Below are 18,514 nucleotides of genomic sequence, written 5' to 3'. Positions count from 1 at the left end.
AAGTGAAGATCATGAGCATAATTTTTTTCTCTTTCTCTCAAATTAATCTAAGTGAAGCAAGAGAGAATTTCTTCAAAAATTAATAACTCCCAAATAAATCTAAGTGAAGCATTGGAGCATTTCTTCAAAATTGACAAAGCACACCATTCTCAAAAATATATAAGTGAAGTACTAGAGCAAGTCCATGGCTCTAAAAATTTAAGTCAAGCACAAGAGCAAGCATAGCATAATTTTTGGCTCTCTAAAAAGGGTGTTTCCAGAAAGGATTCGACACTTAAAACACAAAGAAAAACAAGCAAAGACTCATATCATACAAGAAGCTCCAAGCAAAACTCATATCATGTTACGAATAAAAATATAGTTTCAAGTAAAATACCGATGGTCGTTAGAAGAAAGCGGGGATGCCAGTCGGGGGCATCCCCAAGCTTAGTTTCTTGCTACTTCTTTGAATATTTCCTTGGAATGCCTTGGGCATCCCCAAGATTAGCCTTTTTCTTATTCTTATTCCTTCATCCATCGTAAGAAAATCCAAAACTTGAAAACTTCAATCACACAAAACTCAATCAAAACTTCTATGAGATCCGTTAGTATAAGAAACCAAACCACTACTATAAGTACTGTAGAAAACCTATTCTTATTTTGTTTTTGCATTATATCTACTGTATTCCAACTTTTCTATGGAAAAAACTCATTAAAGAAAACCATAGAATCATCAAAACAAGCACACAACGCAAAGAAAACAGAATCTGTCAAAAACAGAATAGTCTGTAGCAATCTGAAAATTTCCAATACTTCTGTAACTACAAAAATTAGGAAATAAATTGGTGGACTTGAGGAATTAGTCTATTAATCCTCTGCAAAAATAATCAACTTAAAAGCACTCTTCTGTAAAAAATGACAATGAATCTCGTGAGCGCAAAAGTTTCTGTTTTCAGCAAGATCAAATAAACTTTCACGCAAGTCTCCCCAAAGGCATTGCTTGGCACAAACAATAATTAAAACACACAAAAAACACAATCATAACAGTATCATAATTGTCCTAACACTCAAGAACAGAAAGCAAAAAGCAAAAATAAATTTTATTCATTGGGTTGCCTCCCAACAAGCGCTATCGTTTTAGGCCCCTAGCTAGGCATTGATAATTTGGATGATGCTCTCATGAAAGACAAGAATTGAAGCACAAAGAGATAATCATATAGCATGTGACAAACACATCTAAGTCTAACATACTTCCTATGCATAGTCATTTTATAAGAAAACAAATTATCAAGGCAAGCAAAAACTAGCATATGCAAGGAAGAACAAAGAAGCATTAGCAATCTCAACATTAAGAGAGGTAATTTAGTAACATGAAAAATCTCTACAACCATATTTTCCTCTCTCATAACAGTTACATGTAGGATCATAAGAAAATTCAACAATATAGCTATCACATAACATATTCTCAACACGATCCACATGCATGCGAAGTTGACACTCTTCCAAAATAGTGGGATTAACATTAACTAAAGGCATGACCTCTCCAAACCCACTTTTATCAAAAATTTCATAAGATTGAACATTCTCCAAAGTAGTGGGATCTAAAGTTGACACTCTTCCAAACCCACTGTCAATATTATTGCAAGTACTATTATCAATCTTATATTCATCATGGGGCTTAAATAAATTTTCAAGATCATAAGAAGAATCACCCAATCATGATCATTGCAATAAGTAGTGGACATAGCAAAATTAGCATCCCCAAGCTTGGGGTTTTGCATATTATTAGCACAATTGACATTAATAGAACTTATAGTAAAATCATTACAATCATGCTTTTCATTCAAAGAGCTATCATGAATCACTTCATAAATTTCTCCATCACAATTTTCAGATTCACGAATCTCAAGCAAAACTTCATAAAGATAATCTAGTGTACTCAAATCAATAGAAATTTGTTCATGATAATTGGATATCTTCAAAATATTAGCAAGTGGATGAGGATCCATATCAAGATATATTTAGCAAGCAAAGATGCAAGCAAATATAAGACACATGGCACACAAGCAAAAAAGAGATCTGACGAGAAAACGCCGAACGAAAAAGAGGGAAAATAAAATGGCAATTTTTTGTGAAGTGGGGGAGAGGAAAGCGAGTGGCAAATGGCAAATAATGTAAGTTGGGAGGAGATGAGATTTGTGATTAGGAACCTGGTTGATGTTGAAGATCCTCCTCGGCAGCGGCGCCAGAAATTCCTTTTGATGTCGCATGAAGCTACGTCGGTATTTCCCCAAAGAGGAAGGGATGATGCAGCACAGCGGCGGTAGGTATTCCCCTTAGATATGAAACCAAGGTTATTGAACCAGTAGGAGAACCAAGCAACACAACGTAAACAGCCCCTGCACACAAATAACAACACCTCGCAACCCGATGTGTTAAAGGGGTTGTAAATCCCTTTCAGGCTACGACGCCTCAAGATAGGCAAAGAACATGAGGTAAATTTGTAGATTGGATAAATAGATTGCGGAACAAATAAATTGCAGCAAGGTGCTTTTGTATTCTTGGTTTAATAGATCTGAAAATAAATGCAAGGAGAAAATAGATCACAAAGGAAAATATGATGAAAAGAAGACCCGAGGGCCGTAGGTTTCACTAGTGGCTTCTCTCGAGAAAAATAGGAAACAGTGGGAAAACAATTACTGTTGGGCAATTGATAGAACTTCAAATAGTCATGACGATATCTAGGAAATGATCATTATATAGGCATCACGTCCAAGATTAGTAGACCGACTCCTGCCTGCATCGACTACTATTACTCCCCACACCAACCTCTATCCAACATGCATGTAGTGTATTAAGTTCATGAGAAAACGGAGTAATGCAATAAGAATGATGACATGATGTAGACAAGATCCGTTTATCTATTGCGACAGATATAGATCTCATCTTGTTATCCTTAGTAGCAGCGACACATACGTGTTGGTTCCGTTTCTGTCACTGGATCAAGCACCGTAAGATCGAACCCACTACAAAGCACTGAGGGAGTCCTGGATTAGGGGGTATTCGGACAGCCGGACTATATACTTTGGCTGGACTATTGGACTGTGAAGATACAAGACTGAAGACTTCGTCCCATGTCCGGATGGGACTCTCCTTGGCTTGGAAGGCAAGCTTGGCGATTCGGATATGTAGATCTCCTTCTCTGTAACCGACTCTGTGTAACCCTAGCCCCCTCCGGTGTCTATATAAACTGGAGGGTTTAGTCCGTAGGACAACAACAATCATAATCATAGCCTAGCTTCTAGAGTTTAGCCTCTACGATCTCGTGGTAGATCAACTCTTGTAATACTCATATCATCAAGATCAATCAAGAAGGAAGTAGGGTACTACCTCCATCGAGAGGGCCTGAACCTGGGTAAACATCGTGTCCCCAGCCTCCTATTACCATTAGCCTTAGACACACAGTTCGGGACCCCCTACCCGAGATCCGCCGGTTTTGACACTGACATTGGTGCTTTCATTGAGAGTTCCACTGTGTCGTCACAATAAGGCTTGATGGCTCCTTCAATCATCAACAACGCTATGGTCCAGGGTGAGGTTTTCCTTCCAGGGCAGATCTTCGTATTCAGCGGCTTCACACTGTGGGCGAACTCGCTTGGCCATCTGGAGCAGATTGATAGCTACGCCCCTGGCCATCAGGCCAGGTTCAGAAACTTGAACTACACGGCCGATATCCACGGAGACTTGATCTTCGACGGGATCGAGCCTGCGTCAGGAGCGCCGAACACTCACGACGCGCATGACTGAGATATGCCATCGGATGGTGTTCGGGATATCGCACCTACAGCCGCCCCGGACTTCAGTCTGGAGCAGATCACGCCATCCGAGGACGGGTGGATGGACCCTGCCTCAGAGGCCGCACACTCATCGACATTGGAGCCGAACACAGACTCCACCTTTAAGGAAATTTGTGTAACCGGACCCCCGGACTCGTCTCCGGTCTTAGGGTCCGGACCACGTGCATCCGTGCCTATCAAATCAGATTGGGCAGCGATCATGGAGTTTACCTCCGCGGATATCTTTCAACACTCACCCTTGGGCGACGTGCTAAATTCATTGAGGTCTCTCTCTTCATCAAAAGACTCTTGGACGAACTATGTCCGGCTCGAGTGGGACACAAACGACAAAGAAATTCGCTACCCACCCACCACCCACTTAATAGCCACTGTCGATGACTTAACCGACATGCTTGACTTCGAATCCGAAGACATCGACGGTATGGACGTTGATGTGGGAGATGATCTAGAACCACCGCCCATGGGGCGCTGGTGTGACGCCCCCGATTCAATCGTACACTAATCATACATGCAAACGTGTACGATCAAGATCAGGGACTCATGGGAAGATATCACAACACAACTCTACAAATAAAATAAGTCATACAAGCATCATAATACAAGCCAGGGGCCTCGAGGGCTCGAATACAAGTGCTCGATCATAGACGAGTCAGCGGAAGCAACAATATCTGAGTACAGACATAAGTTAAACAAGTTGCCATAAGATGGCTAGCACAAACTGGGATACAGATCGAAAGAGGCGCAGGCCTCCTGCCTGGGATCCTCCTAAACTACTCCTGGTCGTCGTCAGCGGGCTGCACGTAGTAGTAGGCACCTCCGGTGTAGTAGGAGTCGTCGTCGACGGTGGCATCTGGCTCCAGCATCTGGTTGCGAGAAGCAGGTAGAAGGGAAAGGGGGGGAAAGAGGGAGAAAAGCAACCGTGAGTACTCATCCAAAGTACTCGCAAGCAAGGAGCTACACTACATATGCAAGGGTATATGTGTAAAGGGCCATATCGGTGGACTGAACTGCAGAATGCCAGAATAAGAGGGGGATAGCTAATCTTGTCGAAGACTACGCTTCTGGCAGCCTCCGTCTTGCAGCATGTAGAAGAGATTAGATTGAAGTCCTCCAAGTAGCATCGCATAGCATAATCCTACCCGGCGATCCTCCCCTCGTCGCACTGTGGAAAAGCGATCACCGGGTTGTCTGTGGAACTTGGAAGGGTGTGTTTTATTAAGTATCCGCTTCTAGTTGTCATAAGGTCAAGGTACAACGCCGGGTCGTCCTTTTACCGAGGGACACGGCTATTCGAATAGATAAACTTCCCTGCAGGGGTGCACCACATAACCCAACACGCTCGATCCCATTTGGCCGGAGACACTTTCCTGGGTCATGCCCAACCTCGGAAGATCAACACGTCGCAGCCCCACCTAGGCACAACAGAGAGGTCAACACGCCGGTCTAAATCCTATGCACGCAGGGGTCTGGGCCCATCGCCCATTGCACACTTGTATGTTGCGAGGGCGGCCGGAAGCAGACCTAGCCTCCCTTATACAAGAGTAGGCGTTCTAGTGCAATCAGACGCACGCCGCTCCGTCGCTGACGTCAAGAAGGCTTCGGCTGATACCACGACGTCGAGTGCCCATAACTGTTCCCGCGTAGTTGGTTAGTGCGTATAGGCCAGTGGCCAGACTCAGATCAAATACCAAGATCTCGTTAAGCGTGTTATTATGAAATAACCGCGGACGCCGACCAGGGCCAGGCCCACCTCTCGCCTAGGTGGTCTCAACCTGCCCTGTCGCTCCGCCACAAAGTAACAGTCGGGGGCCGTCGGGAACCCAGGCCCACCTCTACCGAGATGGAGCCACCTGTCCTTCCAGCCCCCACATCGGAATCACTTACGGGTACTCAACGAGCTAACCCGACTTTAGTCACCATTTGTAGTATGTATATATGTAAAGTATATACCCGTGATCACCTCCCAAGTGAGCACGGCCCAATAGTATAGCAAGGCAGACTGGCAAGACTGTACGGCCAATGATGATAAACTAGCATCCTATACTAGGCATTTAGGATTGCGGGTAAGGCATCAATGACTGTAGCAACAATGACAGGCTATGCAACATAATAGGAGTAACCGAACAGTAACATGCTACACTACTCTAATGCAAGCAGTATAGAAAAGAATAGGCGATATCTGGTGATCAAGGGGGGGGGGCTTGACTGGTTGCTCTGGCAAGAAGGAGGGGTCGTCAACTCCGTAGTCGAACTGGGGGTCGCCGGCAGTATCGGGGTCTATCGAAAAGAAGTAACGGAGAGGGAACACAATAAATAACAGAGCACTCAAAATATGACAAAGCGTAACAAGACAATACACGGTGTTCGGTGTGCCCTAACGCGGTAGTAGGTGATACCGGTGAAGGGGGAAACATCCGGGAAAGTATCCCCGGCGTTTCGCGTTTTCGGACAGATGAACCGGAGGTGAAATGTTGCAGGTTCACTATGCTAGGGATGTGTGGCGGACGAACGGGCCGCGTATCCGGATTCGTCTCGCCGTTCTGAGCAACTTTCGTGTACAAAGTATTTTCATCCGAGTTACGGATTATTTTATATTAATTTTTAAAGTTTTAAATCATTTTCTAAATTATTATTACTAAATTAATTCGAAATTAGCATTACTGCATCAGCATGATGTCAGCATGGCATCAGTAGTCAACAGAGGTGTTGACGGGTTAAACTGACGTGTGGGTCCCATTCGTCATTGACTGTTTAGTCTAATTAGGGTTTAACTAATCTAATTACTGTTTAATTAAACTAACTAGTTAATTAGATTAATTATCTAGGATTAATTAACTTAATTATTTTAGTTAATTAATTAATTAAATTTATTATTATTATTATTAATTTTATTATTTTTTCTAAAAACGTTCTGAGTGGGCCCCCTTTGTCATAGGGCCCTGGGGGCCTAGCGGGTTCGGGCACTATCGGGCGGGCGCTGGGTGCGGGCACCCATCAAGGGCGAGGCCGTGGCCTCGGCTGGGCACGCCCGCATAGCTGGCGGGCCTCGGCCAGGGCCGGCAAGCGGCACCTGGGGCGGAGTGGAGGAGAGCAGGGGCATGCGGTGGAGCGTGGGCGCGCGCCGGCGAGCCGGGGCGCAACCGAGCACAGATGTGCGCGCACGCACGACGGTGACGAGTGGCCAGGGGGGCGGATGTGGTCGGCGCGGCAGTCGGATCGACGACGCAGTGCAGGGGGAGGAAGAGGCTGGTGGCGAGCGCTAGCAGGATCCTACGGCAGTGGATCGATAACAAGACGAGCGGGAGACGGAGGAGGGGCTCACATCGAGCAGTAGAGGAGCTTGGGGAGGCCGGAACAGGTCGTGGTGGTCGTGGCCGGCGGCCCGCCGGCGTTGGAGGGCGTCGGAGCGGGGCGACTCGCCGGGAGCGGCCGCGGCCGGGTTCGGTGCGTGCCGGCGGGACCCTGCCGGCATGGTTCAGCGACGAGGTGGACTCGGCGAGGGGCGCCAGCCTGGTGGTAGGGACGGGAGGCGCCCGTCAAGGTGGGCGGCGAGGCCCTGTCCCGATCCAGTCGAGGAAGGTGAGAGGAGGGGCGCGGGGGAGTCCGGGAGGGGCGGCGGCCTATAGCGGAGCGGCGGCGAGGGGGCGCCGTTGCGCCCCGATCCAGATCGGGAGGGAGCGAGAGGAGCGAGGCGTGAGGGGAGAGTGGAGGGGGTCGATCCTGATCCAGGGGGAATCGGGGGAGGGAGTGGGGTGAGTGGGTAGCGGTTTAGGGTCCGGGGGAAAGAGGCCATATAGGCCAGGGGAGGTGCGGGGTGGGCCGACCGAAGTGGCCAACTGGCCCTGTCTGTTGGGTCGGTTGGCCCCGGGGGTCTTTTCTCTTTCTTTCTTTTTTTTATTTTAGTTTTAGTCCTTTTTCTTATTCTTTTATGTTTTGGCTAATTGTTTGGGCTCCAAATGAGTTTTGTAAAATATGAGAGCTGGCCCACAAATAATAACACAATATATCCTACCACCAAAAACTAGTTTGGGGTAAATATCATTTCATATTTCTTTTGTATTAATAAAAAGGTTATCAAATAATGTTTTCAGCCACTGTTTGAGGTTGTTTAAGTCACTTATCAAATTTCAATAATGTTGTTTACAATTTTTATCATAGCCTCTGATTTATCTACTATTTGTTGAACATTTTAGTTTCAATATTTGAAAACTTTTATTGTTTTCTTGATTTTGAATTTTGAATTATAATCAATTTCGAACTAACACGAGATTAGCAACAGTAATCGAGGTGACGTGGCCTCATTAGCAAAGGTTTACCGTAGCTTGATTATCCGGGCGTCACAATTCTCCTCCACTACAAGAAATCTCGTCCCGAGATTTAAGAGGTAGTGAAAGGGGGGAAGGTTTGGTAACGAATCTAGCGGGTCTTCTCATCCCGGCTTGCTCTTCTCGAAGAGGCCGGTCCAATATATTGATTTCTTCATTTCTCTACTTCAGGTCATCATGATGAAGTTTTCATCCTTTCGTCAGGAGTCCCATCATACTTATGAAAAATGATAAGGGGTATCTTCGGAAGAACTGACCTCTACAAGGTCACGTATCTGGTAGAGAACATCAGGGAGGGTGGCGGATAACAACTCTCGAATTGAAACTTAAGAAAATATCATGAGTAAAGTAAGAAGGTGCAAAATAGAAGTTTCAAGCGCATAGGCAATCGTTCGTTGAATGAAACAAAGTGTGAAAGGGGTTCAGAGCAATGGGAATAAGTATTGCGTGTGATTGCAGAACTGATGATCTCTCGGAAGGTGGTTCGTAAATTACTTACGAGGCCACGCGCAAGGAACAACCTTGGCAACAGGGGGGTTATCGGAGAGTCAGGTTTCGATCCTGTGGAACCGTGGGTTATGGGCCCACCATGTGGGTTAAAAGTAGGAGCGGTGACATCTTGCATGGTCATGATAGCAAGGCATGTCAGAGAGTAGCATGTCAGTTATGTCGGCAACAACGTCGGTACCAAGGGCGAGGGACGAAGAGAACCATTTTCCTGCTCGTTGAACGAGGTGGACCATTAGGCAAAGTTCTCGTCCATTGGTGGCTACCAGAATGTAATCAACCATAGTAACAGGGCCTTATAGCCAGAGTGGTACAACAAGGTGCTTACCTAAGCAAGGAATTACCTCTGCTCAGTTAAGTCAGATTTTAGGAAATGTTAAACAAAAGAATGGAAAGGAAAAGGTGATCATCAGATTAAACAGAACAATGGAAAGGAAAATGTGTTTAAACACATATTTCAGGGATATATACTCCCCAAGGACAAGCAGAGCATGATATCCGTGGCAGGATATAATGTAGAAATCCCTTTAGGTAAGGGGAGAGAAATTTCATGACATTACCCATACAAAGGTGTTTGGATAATTGATAAGGAAAATTTAGCATTGTGCTTCAAATGCTCTTATTGAAAATCAGATTACCACAGACATGCTTCGAGATAACATTGACATGGTCTTCAAGCAAAGGTCAGACTTGGATATACAAAGGATTCATCAGGAAGAACTTATAAAATAAGTTTCACAATTTCCTCATGGAAGAATGGTTAACCTTGCTAAGATGGAATCTATAACAATTGGTCCTCCAGCCAGGTGTGCTAGGCATAACATCACCTTACCGGGTCATAAAAGACCAGTGTTATAACTGTTGGAAAAATGTTCCAACCATCATATCTGACCGAAATTCAGATCTGATGGGTGTTAGGATACCTCAGACTCAGAATGCCCGAGAAGAAAAGGTGCGACACAAATTGACGAGATGACATTATAAGATTCTCGGGTAATGAACTATGGAAGCGAGTTCCGAAACAAGAGTTCATCAGTAAACCAATGAGAGGATGAGGAGGTGGATGATGGAATCAACGACAATTCCTCGAGGTTTCCAATAAGATTGATTTCCACAGTTATGTGAACAAGGAGATAACAATCGTCAGATCAAATGATATAATGATGTATGTTCGAGGAAAACATCCACAATTAAACTTGCTTGACAGGTGCACCCGAAATATGGGGATGGGTTGCACGATAAATATTAGGACGATGACTTAATGAAGAATTAAAATGAACCAATCGACCATTCACTTCAAAGTAATAGGGTTTCTAGGAATTTTGAATTCACACATCATAGTTCAATTGTCGGTATTCCGGTTAGAAACAACACGGGGACCAAGAAAGAATGGTGATGATGAGAAGTATCACTATACCAAGAATTCTTAAGAGGTGGAGTAATCCTCACGACATTCTTGACATAAAAAGATGGTAACACTCCAAGGTAAAGAAGAACAAATGCTGGATAGCAAGGAAATCAAGGTATACCACAGAACACGAACAAGTTTGTGTTGGAGGGAAGGTAATAAAGTGGTTGATGACAACACAAATCATCAAGGGCAAGGATGGTATTTCTCATCAAGAATTCAATAGATATTTTGGAAGAGCTCAGGATGTTGATGATGTTCACGACACATTTGTCGCGAGATTTCATGAAGATTTAATTGATCGGCGGCAACATCAGATCAAAGGAATGATGAAGCGAAAGGTTATTGGAACCATGGGTACGACGCAAACTCGAAATTAAGTTTGTTGTCCAAGGAGAAATGATATGACGAGGAAGATCGACGTAAGATTAGCTCACCGTCGAAAATTGTGATTCGAAAAGAAGGACCAGATAGCACATCTAAAAAGTTGCACGATAATGATATAGCCAATCAGACTAGGAATGACTTGAAGGGTTACTAAACTCGTAAGCAACAAGAATTACTTAGAGTTATTGAATCGGAGTGCGGAATCAATTCACTTATCGGTGTTCTCGAGTGACTAATAACTCGGAACCTGGGGGGTCCGAGATCGGTGAGAAGCAATACTAGATGAAGACTCGCAGGAAGCAACACAGTTCTTGAGATACCATAGGTTAATACTCGAGGAAGATCAAAAATAGAGGTTGCGGAGATGTATCGATCAATAAAAGACAAGTGCTTTAACTTGTCTGAGAAATCGAATCAAGGAGAAAATGTGGTCGGGACCACGATTGCAAATGATCAATACATAGATACCAGATGATTTTGTAACAAGGAAATAGTTATTATTACAAGAAGCTTCTTTGATAGGATCTACATCGTGTCCATGGGCATGAACACAAAGTTCAAGGTCGACTCCCACTTCTTTAATGCATAACCTTTCATTCACTTCTCGCGTTCGATGAAGTTGTAGTGTTGAAATTTTATCTGGCAAAATACCAGAAGAGTATGACTCATGAAAACTTTCGAGTTCACACATATTAAGGAAGGCATAGGTTCAACCCATCAAGGCATCCTGGAAACATATACCACAAACTTCAACAATAAATTTCACCAGCTCGAAAACATAGCATGGTTGGCCAAGCAAATGATACAATTTACCAAAGGCACTTAGTATCATGGGAAGAACTCACAAGGTGATTGAATATGAAGGACATTGTCGGATAACAATCGAACAATGATCGGGCGATCCACAACGGAGCTGATGTGAGTATCGGTACTCACTCAGAGGAAGAGAGAATGCAAAGGCATCAGATTCAAGAATCACCTGATTAGTCTGATGCTTAAATAGAAAGAAATTATGGTTTCCAAATCAAATGATCAGAGGCAGACACTCTGATCAAGGATGGATAAGTTGAATAGCCTTAGGGGTACAATCGATGGCAATTGATTGGTCAAGATCCAGCTCATGTTTAAAATGACATCTGAGCCAGAAGGATGAATTCTAGGATCTGATTAAGGATTGCGAGCATTCACAACATATCGAATCAAGTGACTCGAAATGATAGTGGCAGAGGATGTCAATGGAGATTACTAGAAGTATGGAATTAACCATAGTGCTGGAAGGCAAGGAATTCAAGAGCAATGGGCTGCTGAGGATTTTCAGAAAATCGAATGGTATTTCGAGGACTTATGTGAAACACATGAACGACTAGGGATGAGGGGATACTCGGCAAGTGCGAGGAATTATCCATTTGGGTATTCAGGTGACAAAGAATCATCAAGGCAGTAAGCTCAAAGGATTATCGAAACAACGATGAGTGTTTCAGGGTATCTTGTAATAACAAGACCAACTGGGGATGAATGTAAGAATAACAACTGCAAGTAGTTATCCATAAGGGTTGACGATGGAAGGGGAATTGCAAACGCGATGAACACAAGTTCTCGGGTTAACAGCGGAGTGTATCTTCAGGGTCTTCACGTGCAGCAGACGATCATCAGTAATAAGAGGCTCTCCAGGTGAAAGTGATAATGAGATTCTAATGTTAGATTTAGTAAAATTCATTTAACCCGAATTGAGGAGAGATCAGAGTCCCAGAGTATAGACAAGGAGTAAAAGATTCTAGTACCACCCAATGGTGACGTGGGCCCGTAAGCCACACAGCCATGTTAGTAAAAGTTTTGTAATGTCTAGACTCGACTTCGGCCAAGGAGTTGGAAAGGGGGATTCCTACAGGCAGTCGGCTCTGATACCAACTTGTGACGCCCCCGATTCAATCGTACACAAATCATACACGCAAACGTGTACGATCAAGATCAGGGACTCACGGGAAGATATCACAACACAACTCTACAAATAAAATAAGTCATACAAGCATCATAATACAAGCCAGGGGCCTCGAGGGCTCGAATACAAGTGCTCGATCATAGACGAGTCAGTGGAAGCAACAATATCTGAGTACAGACATAAGTTAAACAAGTTGCCATAAGATGGCTTGCACAAACTAGGATACAGATCGAAAGAGGCGTAGGCCTCCTGCCTGGGATCCTCCTAAACTACTCCTGGTCATCGTCAGCGGGCTGCACGTAGTAGTAGGCACCTCCGGTGTAGTAGGAGTCATCGTAGACGGTGGCGTCTGGCTCCAGGGCTCCAGCATCTGGTTGCGAGAACCAGGTAGAAGGGAAAGGGGGGAAAAGAGGGAGAAAAGCAACCGTGAGTACTCATCCAAAGTACTCGCAAGCAAGGAGCTACACTACATATGCAAGGGTATATGTGTAAAGGGCCATATCGGTGGACTGAACTGCAGAATGCTAGAATAAGAGGGGGATAGCTAGTCTAGTCGAAGACTACGCTTCTGGCAGCCTCCATCTTGCAGCATGTAGAAGAGAGTAGATTGAAGTCCTCCAAGTAGCATCGCATAGCATAATCCTACCCGGCGATCCTCCCCTCGTTGCCCCGTGGAAAAGCGATCACCGGGTTGTCTATGGAACTTGGAAGGGTGTGTTTTATTAAGTATCCGGTTCTAGTTGTCATAAGGTCAAGGTACAACTCCGGGTCGTCCTTTTACCAAGGGACACGGCTATTCGAATAGATAAACTTCCCTGCAGGGGTGCACCACATAACCCAACACGCTCGATCCCATTTGGCCGGACACACTTTCCTGGGTAATGCCTGGCCTCGGAAGATCAACACGTCGCGGTCCCACCTAGGCACAACAGAGAGGTCAACACGCCGGTCTAAATCCGATGCGCGCAGGGGTCTGGGCCCATCGCCCATTGCACACCTGCACGTTACGAGGGCGGCCGGAAGCAGACCTAGCCTCCCTTATACAAGAGTAGGCGTTCCAATCCAATCCGGCACGCGCCGCTCCGTCGCTGATGTCAAGAAGGCTTCGGCTGATACCACGACGTTGAGTGCCCATAACTGTTCCCGCGTAGTTGGTTAGTGCGTATAGGCCAGTGGCCAGACTCAGATCAAATACCAAGATCTCGTTAAGCGTGTTATTATGAAATAACCGCGGACGCCGACCAGGGCCAGGCCCACCTCTCGCCTAGGTGGTCTCAACCTGCCCTGTCGCTCTGCCACAAAGTAACAGTCGGGGGCCGTCGGGAACCCAGGCCCACCTCTACCGGGATGGAGCCACCTGTCCTCCAGCCCCCACATCGGAATCACTTGCGGGTACTCAACGAGCTGACCCGACTTTAGTCACCATCTGTAGTATGTATATATGTAAAGTATATACCCGTGATCACCTCCCAAGTGATCACGGCCCAATAGTATAGCAAGGCAAACTGACAAGAATGTAGGGCCAATGATGATAAACTAGCATCCTATACTAGGCATTTAGGATTGCGGGTAAGGTATCAATGACTGTAGCAACAATGACAGGCTATGCAACAGAATAGGAGTAACCGAACAGTAACATGCTACACTACTCTAATGCAAGCAGTATAGAAAAGAATAGGCGATATCTGGTGATCAAGGGGGGGGGGGGGGCTTGCCTGGTTGCTCTGGCAAGAAGGAGGGGTCGTCAACTCCGTAGTCGAATTGGGGGTCGCCGGCAGTCTCGGGGTCTATCGGAAAGAAGTAACAGAGAGGGTACACAATAAATAACAGAGCAATCAAAGTATCACAAAGCGTAACAAGACAATACGCGGTGTTCGGTGTGCCCTAACGCGGTAGTAGGTGATACCGGTGAAGGGGGGGGGGGAAACATCCGAGAAAGTATCCCCGGCGTTTCGCATTTTCAGACAGATGAACCGTAGGTGAAATGTTGCAGGTTCACTATGCTAGGGATGTGTGCCGGACGAACGGGCCGCGTATTCGGATTCGTCTCACCGTTCTGAGCAACTTTCGTGTACAAAGTATTTTCATCCGAGTTACGGATTATTTTATATTAATTTTTAAAGTTTTAAATCATTTTCCAAATTATTATTACTAAATTAATTCGAAATTAGCATTACTGCATCAGCATGATGTCAGCATGGCATCAGTAGTCAACAGAGGTGTTGACTGGTCAAACTGACGTGTGGGTCCCGTTCGTCATTGACTGTTTAGTCTAATTAGGGTTTAACTAATCTAATTACTGTTTAATTAAACTAACTAGTTAATTAGATTAATTATCTAGGATTAATTAACTTAATTATTTTAGTTAATTAATTAATTAAATTTATTATTGTTATTATTAATTTTTTTCTAAAAACGTTCTGAGTGGCCCCCCTTTGTCATAGGGCCCTGGGGGCCTAGCGGGTTCGGGCACTATCGGGCGGGCGCTGGGCGCTGGGTGCGGGCGCCCATCAAGGGCGAGGCCATGGCCTCGGCTGGGCACGCCCGCGTAGCAGGGGGGCCTCGGCCAGGGCCGGCAAGCGGCACCTGGGGCGGAGTGGAGGAGAGCAGGAGCGTGCGGTGGAGCGTGGGCGCGCGCCGGCAAGCCGGGGCGCAGCCAAGCACGGATGTGCGCGCAAGCACAACGGCGACGAGTGGCCAGGGGAGCGGATGTGGTCGGCGCGGCAGTCGGATCGATGACGCAGTGCAGGGGAAGCAAGAGGCCGGTGGCGAGCGCTAGCAGGATCCTACGACAGTGGATCGATAATGGGGCGAGCGGGAGACGGAGGAGGGGCTCATATCAAGCAGTAGAGGAGCTTGGGGAGGTCGGAACGGGTCGTGGTGGTCGTGGCCGGTGGCCTGCCGGCGTTGGAGGGCGTCGGAGCGGGGCGACTCGCCGGGAGCGGCCGCGGCCGGGTTCGGTGCGCGCCGGCGGGACCCTGCCGGCATGGTCCGGCGACGAGGTGGACTCGGCGAGGGGTGCCAGCCTGGTGGCGGGGACGGGAGGCGCCCGTCGAGGTGGGCAGCGAGGCCCTGCCCCGATCCAGTCGAGGAAGGTGAGAGGAGGGGCGCGGAGGAGTCCGGGGGGGGGGGGGGGGGGGCCTGTTGCAGAGCGGCGGCGAGGGGGCGCCGTTGCGCCCCGATCCGGACCGGGAGGGAGCGAGAGGAGCGAGGCGTGAGGGGAGAGTGGAGGGGGTCGATCCAGATCCAGGGGGAATCGGGGGAGGGAGTGGGGTGAGTGGGTAGCGGTTTAGGGTTCGGGGGATACAGGCCATATAGGCCAGGGGAGGTGCGGGGTGGGCCGACCAAAGTGGCCAACTGGGCCTGTCTGTTGGGTCGGTTGGCCCCGGGGGTCTTTTCTCTTTCTTTCTTTTTTTGTTTTAGTTTTAGTCCTTTTTATTATTCTTTTATGTTTGGCTAATTGTTTGGGCACCAAATGAGTTTTGTAAAATATGAGAGCTGGCCCACAAATAATAACACAATATATCCTACCACCAAAAACTAGTTTGGGGTAAATATCATTTCATATTTCTCTTGTATTAATAAAAAGGTTATCAAATAATGTTTTCAGCCACTGTTTGAGGTTGTTTAAGTAATTTATCAAATTTCAATAATGTTGTTTACAATTTTTATCATAGCCTCTGATTTATCTACTATTTGTTGAACATTTTAGTTTTAATATTTGAAAACTTTTATTGTTTGCTTGATTTTGAATTTTGAATTATAATGGTTTCGAACTAACACGAAATTAGCAACACTAATCGAGGTGACGTGGCCTCATTAGCAAAGGTTTACCGTAGCTTGATTATCCGGGCGTCACAATTCTCCTCCACTACAAGAAATCTCGTCCCGAGATTTAAGTGGTAGTGAAAGGGGGGAAGGTTTGGTAACGAATCTAGCGGGTCTTCTCATCCTGGCTTGCTCTTCTCGAAGAGGCCGGTCCAATATATTGATGTCTTCATCTCTTTGCTTCAGGTCATCATGATGAAGTTTTCATCCTTTCGTCAGGAGTCCCATCGTACTTATGAAAAATGATAAGGGGTATCTTTGGAAGAACTGACCTCTACAAGGTCACGTATCTGGTAGAGAACATCAGGGAGGGTGGCGGATAACAACTCTCGAATTGAAACTTAAGAAAATATCGTGAGCAAAGTAAGAAGGTGCAAAATAGAAGTTTCAAGCGCATAGGCAATCGTTTGTTGCCTGAAACAAAGTGTGAAAGGGGTTCAGAGCAATGGGAATAAGTATTGCGTCTGATTGCAGAACTGATGATCTCTCGTAAGTTGGCTCGTAAATTACTTACAAGGCCACGCGCGAGGAACAACCTTGGCAACAGGGGGGTTATCGGAGAGTCAGGTTTCGATCCTGTGGCACTGTGGGTTGTGGGCCCACCATGTGGGTTAAAAGTAGGAGCGGTGACATCTTGCACGGTCATGATAGCAAGGCATGTCAGAGAGTAGCATGTCAGTTATGTCGGCAACAACGTCGGTACCAAGGGCGAGGGACGAAGAGAACCATTTTCCTGCTCGTTGAACGAGGCGGACCATTAGGCAAAGTTCTCGTCCATCGGTGGCTACCAGAATGTAATCAACCATAGTAACAGGTCCTTACAGCCAGAGTGGTACAACAAGGTGCTTACCTAAGCAAGGAATTACCTCTGCTCAGTTAAGTCAGATTTCAGGAAATGTTAAACAAAAGAATGGAAAGGAAAAGGTGATCATCAGATTAAACAGAACAATGGAAAGGAAAATCTGTTTAAACACATATTTCAAGGATATATCCTCCCCAAGGACAAGCAAAGCATGATATCCGTGGCAGGATATAATGTAGAAATCCCTTTAGGTAAGGGGAGAGAAATTTCATGACATTACCCATACAAAGGTGTTTGGATAATTGATAAGGAAAATTTAGCATTGTGCTTCAAATGCTCTTATTGAAAATCTGATTACCACAGACATGCTTCGAGATAGCATTGACATGGTCTTCAAGCAAAGGTCAGACTTGGATATACAAAGGATTCATCAGGAACAACTTATAGAATAAGTTTCACAATTTCCTCATGGAAGAATGGTTAACCTTGCTAAGATGGAAACTATAACAATTGGTCCTCCGGCCAGGTGTGCTAGGCATGACATCACCTTACCGGGTCATAAAAGACCAGTGTTATAACTCTTGGAAAAATGTTCCAACCATCATATCTGACCAAGATTCAGATCTGATCGGTGTTAGGATACCTCAGACTCGGAATGCCCGAGAAGAAAAGGTGCGACACAAATTGACGAGATGACATTATAAGATTCTCGGGTAATGAACTATGGAAGCGAGTTCCGAAACAAGAGTTCATCAGTAAACCAACGAGAGGATGAGGAGGTGGATGATGGAATCAACGACAATTCCTCGAGATTTCCAATAAGATTGATTTCCACAGTTATGTGAACAAGGAGATAACAATCGTCAGATCAAATGATATAATGATGTATGTTCGAGGAAAACATCCACAATTAAACTTGCTTGACAGGTGCACCCGAAATATGGGGATGGGTTGCATGATAAATATTAGGACGATGACTTAATGAACAAAAGAATTAAAATGAACCAATCGACCATTCACTTCAAAGTAATAGGGTTTCTAGGAATTTTGAATTCACACATCATAGTTCAATTGTCGGTATTCCGGTTAGAAACAACACGGGGACCAAGAAAGAATGGTGATGATGAGAAGTATCACTATACCAAGAATTCTTAAGAGGTGGAGTAATCCTCACGACATTCTTGACATAAAAAGATGGTAACACTCCAAGGTAAAGAAGAACAAATGCTGGATAGCAAGGAAATCAAGGTATACCACAGAACACGAACAAGTTTGTGTTGGAGGGAAGGTAATAAAGTGGTTGATGACAACACAAATCATCAAGGGCAAGGATGGTATTTCTCATCAAGAATTCAATAGATATTTTGGAAGAGCTCAGGATGTTGATGATGTTCACGACACATTTGTCGCGAGATTTCATGAAGATGTAATCGATCAGCGGCAACATCAGATCAAAGGAATGATGAAGCGAAAGGTTATTGG

Source organism: Triticum aestivum, chromosome 7B (assembly GCF_018294505.1).
Source record: "Triticum aestivum cultivar Chinese Spring chromosome 7B, IWGSC CS RefSeq v2.1, whole genome shotgun sequence".
Lineage (NCBI taxonomy): Eukaryota > Viridiplantae > Streptophyta > Magnoliopsida > Poales > Poaceae > Triticum > Triticum aestivum.
Note: the sequence above shows the minus strand (reverse complement) of the source record.